The sequence below is a fragment of the Lemur catta genome, chromosome 19 (genome assembly GCF_020740605.2).
Source record: "Lemur catta isolate mLemCat1 chromosome 19, mLemCat1.pri, whole genome shotgun sequence".
NCBI lineage: Eukaryota > Metazoa > Chordata > Mammalia > Primates > Lemuridae > Lemur > Lemur catta.
Window position 1 is genome coordinate 6,657,111 of NC_059146.1, and position 13,808 is coordinate 6,670,918.

The 13,808-nt window shown below is 41.3% G+C and overlaps 1 protein-coding gene across 3 annotated transcripts in view; it reads left to right on the forward strand.

The window, feature by feature from the left end:
* The first annotated feature begins 9,052 nt into the window (after nucleotides 1-9,052).
* Nucleotides 9,053-13,808, forward strand: part of CRACD (capping protein inhibiting regulator of actin dynamics) — a 46,837-nt gene continuing 42,081 nt past the window's right edge. For 2 of the 3 annotated variants that reach the window (XM_045531662.1, XM_045531660.1), the window contains exon 1: nucleotides 9,067-9,220. The gene's annotated coding sequence lies outside the window, so the exon portion shown is untranslated. Of the gene's footprint in view, nucleotides 9,221-13,808 lie in introns of all 3 variants that reach the window. The other variant, XM_045531659.1, reaches the window with a different exon arrangement.

The window sequence follows — 13,808 nt, forward strand, 5'->3', positions numbered from 1 at the left end:
ACTACCTTAGGGCATCTTTTTGTACTTTCATGTCCTGTGATTAAAGGCAATGGAAAACCACAACAACCGAATGCAGGCCAGCAAATAGCCCAGATTTCCGAGGAATGTAGGTTTGGGTCATTCCCCCAACCAAAGAACCACAACCAGCTGAGGTCCTTGCTGAGGGCAAAGGGACTATAGAATGGTTAGCAGAAGAAGATAGCTTTAAACACCGGCTATGACCACGTGACTAGTTGCAGAAACAAGAGCTCCAATAGTTTTGAGTATTTCTTCCTTATTCTGTTATGAATATGTTTGTATATATATTAACCAAATACTTTTCTTCCCTCTCCTATCCCCTTATCATCTAGCATAAGATATGATAATAATAGTTAACTCTTTATCTCAGTATTTAAGTTACAGCATATCAAAGGAGAAGTGTGAATGTCACCCAAGGACTTTGAATCCTCTCCTGAAGACCGGGTTAGTCTGTTTTCAGATGTAGGTAGGATAATTGTGTCATGTTAGTGGAAGTGTGACTGTGGTATTGACTTTATTTGGAGATGAAATACAGTTTTAAGGACATGTGGCTACGTGCCAAGTGGATAAAGGATGGAGTGTGATGATCTTTTTGATGCGTCACCTTGGCTAGGCTATAGTGCCCAGTTATTTAGTCAAACTCTAATGTTGTTTAATTGAACTGTTGCTGTGAAGGTACTTTATAGATGTAATTAAAGTCCACAGTCAGTTGACTTTAAGTAAGAGAGATTATTCAAGATAATCTAGGTGAGCCTGATTCAATAAATTGAAAGGTTTAAAAGCAGGGCTGAGGCTTTCTTAAGAGAAGAAATTCCACCTGTGAACAGCAGCTTCAGTCCCTGCCTGTGAGTTCTAGCCTGTTCTTCCTGACGACTTGCCTTATAGATTTCAGACTTGCTTAGCCAGCCCCCACCTGGTGTGAGCCAACTCCTTGGAATATATCATATATGATATATATAAAATATCTATCTGTCTGTCTCCTACTGGTCCTGCCTCTCTCTGATTGAAGCCCCTCAGATGTCCTTGAAGGTTTTGTTTCACCCATCAGTATTGCCGGTGGGCCCAGCACCGATCCTACAGGTGTTGGATGTTCAGTAAAATGTGTTGAACTGACATGATTTTGATGTGTTCAGCTTTTATATAGAGGTATCCTTTGCTGAGGTAGTTTGCACTAAATATGCAAGGCCGGGTAGCAGGCAGCTCCCCTGCCGGTAGTTTCCACTCGAAGTCAGAACACTCTGTGAAACTCAAATGGCAGAAGCTGACAGTGAAGGGAGCCACCACCCACACATCTTCCTGTATGTGGGAGAAGTGTGGCCAAACACTGAGGCTTCACATTAAAAATCATCGCTGCCTCTGTTACTATTTCTGAATGCTGTCTGATTTCTCCTGTGAGTTGCGAAACATATAAAGGGATGTTCTGACAAACTAATGGAAAAATTAAAAATTGATGTAGTTTTGAGAGATGGGAGGTGGGTCAATAAACAGCCATATAGTGCCATATTTATTACCTAGGGTAATAAATTACCTAGAGTTAGGTAATTCAAGCCTATTTCGGGAAATGCTGTCTGGGCACGTACTGTCCACTCTGCTATAAAGCAACATATGTGTTGCTGAAAATCAACATACTTTGCAAAATCATGAAATGAAAACCACAGGGCTTATGAGGAAAGTGGGAAGGTAGCACTGCACCCAAAAAAGTCATCAGCGATATATTAAAAAAGGATAGGAATCTGACAAAAAGGGTGACCTGGTTTTACACATGTCGAATGGTTAAGAAATATAAAAACACAATAAATATGGCACTTTATCTTGAAAAAGTCCTGAGGTTTGCCTGTGGACTGGGGCACCGGCAGAGCTGCAGCTTGTGTGCTATTGTGGGGTGGTGGAAAGAGGGTCATCTGAAACGGGACAGAAACCTGTAACGCCACATGTGGGCAGGCATATCTCATGACACGGAGCAATCTGAGGTACCCAGAAGATAGCTAGGGTTATGCATGTGTGTGTGTTTTGTTTTATTTCTTCACATCTCAGTTCAGCTGGGTGCGGTTTTCTGCATTCACCTCATATGTCTTGTGGGTAAGAGCATTTATCAGTCGTGCTGGAACAAATTTCCATTTTCAGACCCAGTCTGATTGCAAGACTGACTGTATGGCATCAAGAGATGACTGTCTTTTATCTGCACTTTTAAAATCCCTAAAGTTCTTTGTGAGTTTAGCACAAATTCAGTTGTTGGCAAAGCTTAATATGAATATTGATGTTTTCCCAAAATACTGCATTTGATTATAAAGTGCTGCCACAGACTCCATGAGGATGTGAATACACCTTTATACAATTTGAAAAATTCTGATTTCTGAAACACATCTGGCCCTCAGAGAGTAGGGCACAGTGGACCTGTATTTTGAGCGTCTGCTTGGTGTCAGGCGTTATGACGGGTGTGCAGGTGCAGAGACAAACGAGGCACGGTTGCTGGGACGCACAGGGAACTTGCCGTCCAGCGGGGCCACCGCACGCTTTGCGACAGTGTAGTCGATGTGTGTACAATGCACAAGCAGAGAGCGGAGGAGGGAGTCATTCATTTAGGAGAACTTTCTAGAGAATGTGACACCTGGACTGTGCCGGGGGTGGGGGGGGCGGGGAGGGGGGAGTGCTGGGAAGTTCTCTAGGCAAAGGAGAAAGGCATTCCAGGGCAAGAACATGTGTAAATGTGCAAAGGCACAGAGTTACAAAACAGCAGCTCCAAGGAGATCCTTTAATGTCGTACAACTATGACGTGGTGTATTGTTTGCTACCACAGACTGGGTGGTTTAAACAAGACAAATTTGCTTTCTCATGGTTCTGGAGGCAGAAGTCCAAGATCAAGATGTCAACAGTATTGGTTTCTTCTGAGGCTTTTTCCTTGGCTTGTAGATGGCCATCTTCTCCTATGTCTTCACATGGTTTTCTGTGTGTGTGTGTGTGTGTGTCGATCTCCTCCTCTTATGAGGGCACTTGTCATATTGGATTAGGGCCCACCCTAATGACCTTATTTAACATTAACAACCTTTTAAAGACCCTGTCTCCACATAGTCACACACTGAGGTTAAAGTCACATTAGGGCTTTAACCATGTGAACCTGGGGGGACACAGTTCAGCCCATAGTACCTGGTGTGGCAGAAGAGAAGCATGAGCAAAGCACACAGAAGCCAGAGGAAGGTGTGATGAACTATGGGGGTGGGGACTTGGGAAAAGCTTTAGGGACATAGGTCTTGAAGAATGGATAGAATTTCATCACATCGAGAAGGAAGCAAATCCAAGGTATAGGACTACTTTAGAGGTCTGCAACATATATCATAGCCCGTGCACCCGAACGTCCAGGATCTGGTATTCCCTGATATGGGCTGGTCACAACGTTCTCTGTGTCCGACCCCTGATTTATGCAAGCCACGGTCTCTACAGCCCCTGGGCCTCTCACCATTTGTTCCAGGGACCCTCTTCCGCTTCTAAAAGAGTAATGAGCCTGTCTCTTCATTTTCGACTCAGCACAACAGCAAATATCCTCCTCCCTCCATGCTTCCCCCAGAAAAAGAGAAAGCTGTTCCTTTTTTCCTCTCATCACTGGACAAGCTGCCATGCTCTCTCCCCGAGCCCTCCCTCTGGAAGTAGAGTCTCAGTGCATCTTGTCATCGCATGGCACCGGGGAGCACTGCCCATCTGCCATGTTGCCAGCTCCTTTGTTGTAATTGAAATAGACCAGGATTATGGGGTCCAATAAAATTGTGATAGCCACAGAGTACCACAGTGTTATGTCTAGTAATCTTTTTTTAATTTCACCATTTCTCCTCAAAACTATTCAGATGTTCCAGAGTTAAGAAAAGCATCACAAAATTCCCCTTAAATTAGTAAAAATTATGGGATTCAAACAATTACTATATACCGTGTCCTAATTTATTATATGCTGTTTACATGCATGTTTGAAATCAGAAGTTGGCCTAAGGTTACATTGAGTTTATTTAACCAATGACGCCCAAAATATTTCAGTCAACTCGCTCATGTTTACTAAGCAGTGTGCTCTAGACTTTAGAGGAAGCGTATGTGTGTGTGTGTATGCAATATATGGTACCTAAAGAAACCAAAAAATATTTGAAAGAAACAATGAAGACTGTTTCCCAAAATGTGTTCAGAGGAACCCTAGTCATGATGGTTGTCAAGAAGGTCAAGTTTCCATGGCTAAACAAGAGTTCCAAGGCCAAACTTCCAAACAAGCTTAGGAAGCACTGCATCTTTCTGCTCTTTTAGAGAACAAAACTGATAGCAGCATATTAAAGACTCTGAAGGTTCTATAGTAAAGAAACATATTTAACTTCATTTTACTTGGGTTCTCAAATGTACTGGCCTTGAGAACCTGGAACCAACCGATAGAGTACATTCTCAGAAACTCCAGACTAAGACATTTGTAATGCTTAAAATGAACCATCATCGAAAATTTCCGTTTCTCATTTGGAAGCATATCATACAAATCCATTGCAGAGAAATTGGATGCTTTTATTATTTTAGGTTTAGAAATGAAAATGTAAGAATTACATCCTTATGACAAATGGACAATGAATCAGATTTGCTTGACTTGCCCAGTGATTTTTAATTTTTAGAATCTTCTATATAAGCTAGTAATTATGATGATGCAGCCATCCAATGGTATGCAATTATACCCATGGAATAATGGATAATGAGCACTCTTTTAAATGAAAAAAAAAGAGCCCTAAAGTAATTATTGGATGATGAAAATAAATTAATTCAATTCAGTACTTAAAAAATGAAAATTACCATGATCCCTGAAGCAGTATATATGTATGTATAGGTTCTTTCATGTGGAAAACTACGAAAGAAGAATGCCGAAATATTAAGAAAATATGGTGCCCACTGCCTTTTCTCCTATAAATTCACTCTTACAGCTTAAGATGTCAAATTTCTAGAGAGGCCGGTAAGCACATGTAGTAGAAGTTGGGATCAGGGTTCAGGTACTTACCCTTGTCTCTGGGGCCCACACACTGAACCCTTACCTAGAATGGCAGCCAGTAGAAAAAAACAAATCCAGTATTAATATTTCTCCTTCTCTTTCCCCCCTCCTCTCCACAGTTCCCCAGCCACCCAACAAAAGTACATTCTGTGTTGTAAGATTCTAAAATGCCATCTTACGTACTCTAATGCTGGCAAATACTTCACTAAACTCTATTTCTATGTAGCAGTTATGTTTTGGGACACTTCACACCAGCATTGCTGAAGTGCTCTGTTTTACTACCCATCTGTGCACCACAAAAATATTCGCAATAGCAGTTGGTGTTATTTGTCAAGAAATTGCTGCAACTGATGACCATGCACTTAATCCAGTTGATTCTGTGGCGACAGACTGCTAGTACTGCCCCAGCTTCATAACTTGATCATAAAACAGTTTATTTAATGGATATTAATAGACACAGGCTCAGATTTCCATAATGGTCATGTGACACAGAACTGTAACTGTTTCATCACTTGCTTTTTGGATACAAGAGATCTTATATTTGAGACCATAAATTGGGGAAACAGAGAAGAGTATAACTTCTTCCCTAATTTATAAAATTTCATTTCCTATTAATGTCACTTAAGTTTTACTATCTAAATGTAGGGTGGGCCTAAATGTAATTACTGAGTCTTTTCATAAAGTTAACCCTAGAAAATTAAGTGCTACCGTCAATAATAAAAGAATCATAGAATAAACTCTTAACTTTTATTTATGATTTAAAGACATTTCTGACAGGAAGTATTAATATGTTATTAATTTTGGAAATGGAGGAAGGGGGAAATTATTTTTCATAACTGAGATGTCACCAAATGCTAAGACTTGGGAGCAGACTTATAACAAAAGCCTCTGGAGAGAAACTGGTGCTTGTAGGAGTTAGAGTCGTTTTTTTACTCATGGTAGGAAGACTTGGTGGGAGAGTCTGGTTACGTTTTACTGTTCTTTTACCTTCCTGATAGTAACCAGGACATTGCTGAAACAGCGTTCCCATGTGATCCATGAGACGTGCACTCGCTGACACTTGGACTTTGTCACATCTTCCAGGATGGTGCATGTGTACTCGTGTCCAGTTATTGCCCGTGAATGAGCAGCACAGAGCAGTAGAGTGCCTGTTTCACAAGCAGCCCGGCTCTATGAACGGGTCACTTGCAGAAGCCCCCTCAGTTCTCAGAGTTGAGGCTTCCATATCCAGGTTTCCTCTCCAAGACTGTCTTTTTTGCATCCTTGGGTTTGGATTCAGCTCCTTCCAGGTCCTGTTTACTTTCTGTCTCCCCCAGCGATAGGACCAATGCCACAAATATTTTGTATGGTGGCTGCCACCACTCGGAGCTCAACTGAGCATCTCCAAAGCCACCGTGACTCTACGGCTGTGATCATTTCCCCCCCCCCACATCAATAAACTACAATAAACATAATCTACAATTTTCTGCTTAGCTTAAAAGCTAGATCTGTGGACCCAGGCAGGAGTAATGATGTCATAAATGATATTTATAGAATTTTGTTGCTGCCTTTGATTAGAAATTTGGGGGTTAGATATTGGGAAAAATACAGTTGATGTAAAAAGAAAGAAAAGGAAGAATTTTACCTTGGAAATAAGTGGAATATAATATAAATCACTGTTTGACCATTTACTATGATGCTGCCAAACCTAAAAATCAGATCATTGACGTATTTTCAGCCTTGGACAGATGTAGAGAAAGTACTCACTTATTTCATTTGTCAGTGCCAAATATCGGTTATACTACAGTGGTCCCCAACCTTTTTGGCACCAGGGAGCAGTTTCATGGAAGACAGTTTTTCCATGGACCAGTGGGGGGGTGGCAGAGGGATTGGTTTCAGGATGATCCAAGCACATTAACCTTTATTGTGCACTTTATTTCTATTATTATTACACTGTACTATATAATGAAATAATTATACAGCTCACCATAATGCAGAATCTAATGCCACTGCCCATCTGACAGGAGGCGGAGGTCAGGCGGTGACGCGAGCAATGGAGAATGGCTGTAAATACAGATGAAGCTTCAATTGCTCACTTCCTGCTCACTTCCAGCTGTGCAGTACTGGTCCGTGGCCCGGGTTTGGGGCCCGCAGGGTTGTAGAATTATGTAATGATACCTGTGGTGCCTTAGAGAATGTTTTTAAATCTAAATTTTTAAAAATCGACTTATATAAGGTCATTCTTTTGACACTTGCCTGATGTTTTTAAATGGTCTTCAAAAACTACTGATTATAATTTTTAAAAATTATCCCTTGGAGATTTTTACTCATGAGAACCCAAAGTAGGTGTCATGAAAATCACTGGCCTGTATTCACTTCTGGATAAATAACCACTAAAAACATACAAACATTCTGAAATCAAACCCTCCATGGTTTTTTTTGGGGGGGTGGTTAACCATTTTAAAATGATATGATTTCAATTGTATTGCACACTTCTTGTCTTTTAAATAATACAAAGTAAAAATAATTTAACTCTTTTTTGAGGCCTGTATGCCTGGCACAATGCCTTATGTATAGGAGGCATCTGATATGTTATAATATCCTTTCCTGCAACGTTGTTTCAGGGAACTACTGAAGGCCGAAGGTCTGTTTGCACCTGTACTAATGATCCCAGACTGTAGTCTTTTTTGTACTTGGTGATTATTCCACCTGCTTTCTCAGTGCCTTATGCCACTGCGTAGGGCAAAGTGGTCTGAACCACTTCCTCACATCAAATTTTCTGTGACGTCTCAGTAAGGCCAGAACTGAAGATCACCAGAGGAAATGAGATGTCTAGCTTGTTACATCGTTAGCTTCATTTTTATACTCAGATCCCTCTGCAGATTCTGGCCAGTAGAACCTGGGGCCTCTGACAGTCAGCTGGGAGGGGTGGCTGGGAGTGTGCCTGTGCATTTTGGGCAGGTATTTTTTTATTCACAGGGTAAGCTTCTATCTTTCCTTCTCCTTCAAAACGTCTGACTCCCTCTTCAAAGATATGTTTCCCAAAACACAGGCTGTTATTTCATTTCTCCATGTCTCAGTTTCCTCATCTGGTAAATGGGAATGTTAATAGTATCTACTTAATAGGGTTATTGTGAGAATTAACTGAGTTAACATTTATAATGTTCTTAGAGCCATGGTACATAGTAAGGGTTAGACAATTTTTTAAAAAAATGATTGTCAGACCACTGGATAAGTGGTTCTTAAAGCTTCTTTAAGAACAGAGAAAGATCTGAGAAGATGCTTCTTCTAGGGGAGGGTGATTCACACTTCCTTTTCCAAGGTGGGAGTGGAGTAATGTGAAGGAATTTGTATCCAAAGGGGCAGAACTGAAAGGTATTACCTAAAACATCTGTCGCAAATGTTGGCAGCAAGCCTAGGTCCTGACTAGATGAAGTAATATATGGGAAGATGTTCATAGCAACTCCTTTGGGGCGCTTCATAACAAACTTTAAGAACAGACAAGAGAAATAAACTGGAAATATATGGGGAAAGAGGGAATTGGGGGCAAAGCTTATGCCAAGAGTTAACAGTTGTCTTCTGTATCTAATAAAGGCCAAAATAGAATGATTCTGAAATAAAAGATATATATGTGTGTATAAATTTTTTTAAACACCTCTCTGACTTAATGTGTTTTTCTCAGCTTCGTCCACCAAGAAAGGCACAGGCCATCTGCTCTGTTAAAGAAAGTAGGCACCACCTTCGAGTAGCATGTGCACAGGGGTGCTGTGTTGGCCACCATGAAGCTTGGAGCCTCTTCTTGTTCTCCCCAGACGTTTCTTGGGAGCCTGGGGGACAGAGGACTCAGCATGCTCTGGGCTTGTGCTCCGCCACTGTGCACGGGCCACATCAGGGCTGGTCCTGACATTCCTGGCACAGGGCTTGGTTGCTCATTGGGGCCAGTGGCTGCCCTTTGCCCAGCTGCCTTGGCCAGAGGCATTTAGTTGTAATTTGCTCTTAGGCTCCGAGGTGCAGCCCTGCCAGACTGCAGCGTGTGTTTATCTTGTAATCCGCAGACAAGAAGAAGGGAGGCAAATTCCAGCCTTTTAAGAAGTTGTTTGGCAAAAGGAAAAAGAAAGAAGCATCGTTGTCCCGGGAGGAGTCAGTGGGGAAGAAGAGTTACTCTGAGCAGAGTGTCAGCAATGGGACTTTCTCTTCCGATGAGGAGACGCTGGAGGACAGTCTAAGGTAATAACTTAGCTTGCTTTTCAGATCTTTGGTGGAGTCCCAGGGTGGGGGATGGGATCCCAAAGGAGGTAAGTGCTGGTTTTGGTTTCAGCAGACAGGACAGAATCACAAATGTGTTCCATCTCTGGGAAGGGGGAAGACTTGGGACGTTCTGTGTGGAGAAGTCACCTTGGAGAGTTAGCGAATGAGTCTGACCTCAGTTTCCAGTGCACACAGGGATGGGGCAGGCATTTCTCTGTCCTCGAGTGTGGTAGGAGGCAGCACCTCACTGGCTCAGCTCCCCAGGGTTCCTCAGATTGGAGAAGACCATGTTTTGTTCCCATGTGCTATTGCTTTGCAAAGAGAAAGGGCGTCATGGGCTAGATACTACGCCCTTGTTGAGGATGCAGACTGGGCACAGGTGGTCACCCGTAACCCCTGGCGACTTCTGGAACCTGTCTGTGTCAGAGCTTTTTACTCCTGCTCTTTTTCTCCTGCTCTTCCTCCTTCCCTCCCTTTCTTCCTCCCTCCCTTCCTTTCCCCCCTCATAAAACACAGGCACTAAATCTAGCTGTGACAGTGTCAGGAACTCAGAAAAGCAGGATCAGGAGGTACTTTCTCACCTGAGTTCTGGGAATTGAAGTCAGAGTCAGAGATGGTTACACACTGATACTGACAGCTTAGAAATCAGCTCCTCTGAGAAGCCGTTTCCAGCAACCCTATCTGATTTATTTGCCCTTGCCTGTGTTCCCCTGGCATCGTGCGCCCAGTTCCGGCAAAGAACTTGTCACTTGCTATGGAAACTATTGATTTGCTTGTCTGTCTTTCTTGCTTGACTGTCAGTTCCACGAAGTCAGGGACTAGGTTTTATTCAGCCTCTTATTACATGCTCAAAAAAAAAAAAAAATGTGTCCTGTGAATGCCTGGCCCTGCATAAGTTAAGTTGAAGGACTAGATGGTGTAATCTGTGATACTCTTGCTGTGTTTCAAGGACAAAGATAAAAACATCCTCTGTGTCGCGTGTCAGTAAGTAAATTCTAATAGACACTAGCGTTGTGCCCAAATTACAAAACCCTCAGCCAAGCATTGCATGTTAAGCTTCACGGTGTTCACCAATAGCATTTGTTAGTCCTAATGCTGACTCTTTCCTTGACAGGCCAGTATTTATTTTCTATCGTCTTTACCCTTTAGGGTAAGAAAACTATTGAATTTAACTAAAGGGAAGGGTTTAACTGAAAGATGAGCACAGCTAGCTCTAACCCAACTGCTGGAATGTCAGTACTGATAGAGATTTGAGTATTGTGCAGTATCAATCAGTTTTTATTTTATCAATTTCTTCAGTTGCAAAATAGGAATGTGAACCTTTTTTTGCTGCACAGTATCTGAATGAGGAACACATACTAGGATATGACCAAGTAGCAGCTGAAAACAAAATGAAGTCAAGTCTGGAAAGTTCTCCTTTGGAAGGACAGACCTATGGAAACATGAGCCATCCTTCTTACAGTAGGTTGTGGTTTTTCCAAGTCTGATTTCTAATTGAATCATGTTGGACTCTTAGAGGAGCCTGGACCCTGGTGGTTTTCTTCCCATTTAAGTCCTATATTCTATTACTTCTTGGGGTTTTCCTTAAGGTTTTAGATTTTACAAAGCCTTGGAAAATTCCACTTTGAATCAAACAGCTACATTTCTAGTAGTGTCACCTATTCTCATTATTGACTCTTCTTTGTAAACCTGCATTTATGAGACATGTACTATAGTTTAATGAAACACTTGTTTTTATAATAACCTCTTCTTATAAATAAGGAAGCCATAAGGACAAGCTTTGAACTATGAATTTTTTTAAATCTCACTTTAAATACTTTAAGATAGAAACACAGAGCTGGGTGTGGTTGTGCATGGCTATCGTCCCAGCTACTCAGGAGGCTGAGGATCACGTAAGCCCAGAAGTTCAAGGCTGTAATGTGTTAATGATTGTGCCTGTGTATAGCCACTGCACTGCAACCTGGACAACATTGGGGGGAACAAAAAGATGGAAACACAAGAAAATAGAAGTAATTTATTAAAAATATGTATTCCCTCTTTCTAGGGAATTGATACTTAGAAAGTAATGTTACCCACAAAGTAAATATTTACATGCATTGCTGACGGTATAGCCGAAATTTGATTATTCACCCTATTTACAGATAGAGAAAATGAAGTGTTATTCCCAACAATTCTTATTTTCAGTTCACTGTTCAATTAATAGACGTGGTATTTTACATTGTGATAATGATTCAGAAAACTTTCTGTGCATCTTATTTGCTGTCTCCAGCAATGAACAGTTCTCACTAAAACACAAAACTCAAAATTCCATTAACATAATCTTAGGTAGAAGTTCTAAGGAGGCAGATTTCAGCCCAGTGTGAGAGGCAGTTTCCTAATTACTAGAGCTGCTTAAAAATGGGAGGCCAGGCATGTGCCTGCAGGGCCGTGAAGGTGGGATTTCTGCACTGGGTGGGAATTTTAGCTTTAAAGGAGTTGACCTTTAACATGCTGTCAAACTCCAAGAATCTGTAATTCTAGAAATGTCTTCATGGCCAAGAATAGCTGCTTATTGATCTGGTCCTTCTGCTTGAAATTTTCCATTTCCTTTGGGCTTTTAAAGCATTCTGTTCTTTCTCTAGGTTAGAAGCCTTTATCTCTCCTAGGCTGCTGCTTTTAAATTATACATTCCTTGGGTAAAGCGAAGCAATAAAAGATGATCAGTTTTTAACAATTTAATGTGACTTCCTTTCTTAATTAAATACAACAAATAGTTTCCAGTAGTGTGTTAAGTAGATGTTACATTTAAAAAGGGGGAAACAGTCATCTTGGTAAATACGTTTGGGAAATTCTGGGAAAAAATAAATTAAATAGGAGCCTTTATGTGGGACTTGACAAATCTTCTACTATGCTAATGTGTCCTGTGAATACCTAAGAAGTAGGATGTATTATGGAGCCATTTTTAAGATTCCTTTGACCACAAACCCTGTTTTTACTGAGAATATGCAATGGCATGTAGTTAAGCTACCACTAATTGAACTTAATATGATGTGTTTTGCATAGGTGAAGTCATGTAATATTTACCATGACTGTTTAAAGCTGACGTTATTATCCCCAGCTCAAAGATGAGAAAACTAAGGCTAGAGAGTGACTTGCCTAAGGTCATGTAGCTGGTGAGTCCCTGAGCCACTATTCAAGCAATAAAGAGTGCATTCTTAGGAAACTGCCCACTGTTCTGCCTCTCAGGGTGGCTGCAGCTTCACTGAGGAGCTAGTCACATGGCCCTGAGTTGTCATACTGGTCCTGGGTCACTAGGTCAGCTGTCTACCCGCCTCCAGCTGCCTGACTGAGGCTCTGCTACTCACTGGGACTTCACCTGCCCTGCTTCCAGTTTCTGTTGAACACCTAGTATTTATTGTATCATGCGCAACGACAGCACTTTATATTAACTGCCAGCTGTAAGCACAGTGAGACGTGAAGAGGTTCCAGAGCAGGTGAGCTCCCTCTGGGACTAGAGCAGTCAGGAAAGGGTTCAGGAATGAGGAGGCCTTGAGCTGGCTCCAAACAATGGGCAGGACTTGGAGTAGCTGAGAGGCAAGCCATGAGCCGGTCAGATAATGGCATGAGCAGAAACTTTCATGCAAGAATAAATGTGGCACCTAGAACAGGAGGGAAATTTCCAACTATATGAAGCCAGAGTTACCCTCATATTAAAACCGGGCAAAGACGTCACAGGAAAAAGAACTCACAGACCAATATCCCTTATGACTCTAGGCACAAAAATCCTCAACAAAATACTAGCAAACTAAATCCAGCAACATATAAAAGGATTATGTGCCATGATCAAGTGGAATTTATCCCACGATTGGTTTAACATACAAAAATCAATCAATATAACATAGCATATTAATAAAATAAAGGACAAAAACCACACGATTATCTCAATATGTACATAAAAACCATTTGATAAGACCCAACACCTTTTCATGATTAAAAAAAAAAACCACTCAATACTAGGAATTGAGGGAAACTCCTTCAACTTGATAAAGCGCATCAGAAAAATTCACAGCTAATATCATACTTAATGGTAAAAGAATGAGTGTGTTCCCTTTAAGATCACGAACAAAACAAGGATGTCTTCTCTCATCCCTTCTATTCAACACTGTACTGTACAGTACAGTACTGTATATTATAGCTGGGACAATTAGAGAAGCAAAAGAAATAAAAGACATTAGTCTTGGAAAGGAAGAAGTAAAACTATTTCTATTTGCAGATGTCGTGATCTTACATATAGAAAGTCCTAAGGAATACACACATACACAACTGTTAGACTAATAAACAAGGTTAAGCAAGGTTGCAGGACAAGAGATTGGAGTTTTGGGGGTTTTTTTGAGATAGAGTCTTGCTCTGTTGTCCAGGCTAGAGTACCGTGGCATCATCATAACTCACTGCAACCTCAAACTCCTGGGATCAAGAAATCTTCCTGCCTCAGCCTTCTGAGTAGCTAGGACTACTGCTGTGCACCACAATGCCTGGCTAATTTTTAAAAAAATTTTTGTAGACATGAGGTCTCCCTATGTTGCTCAGG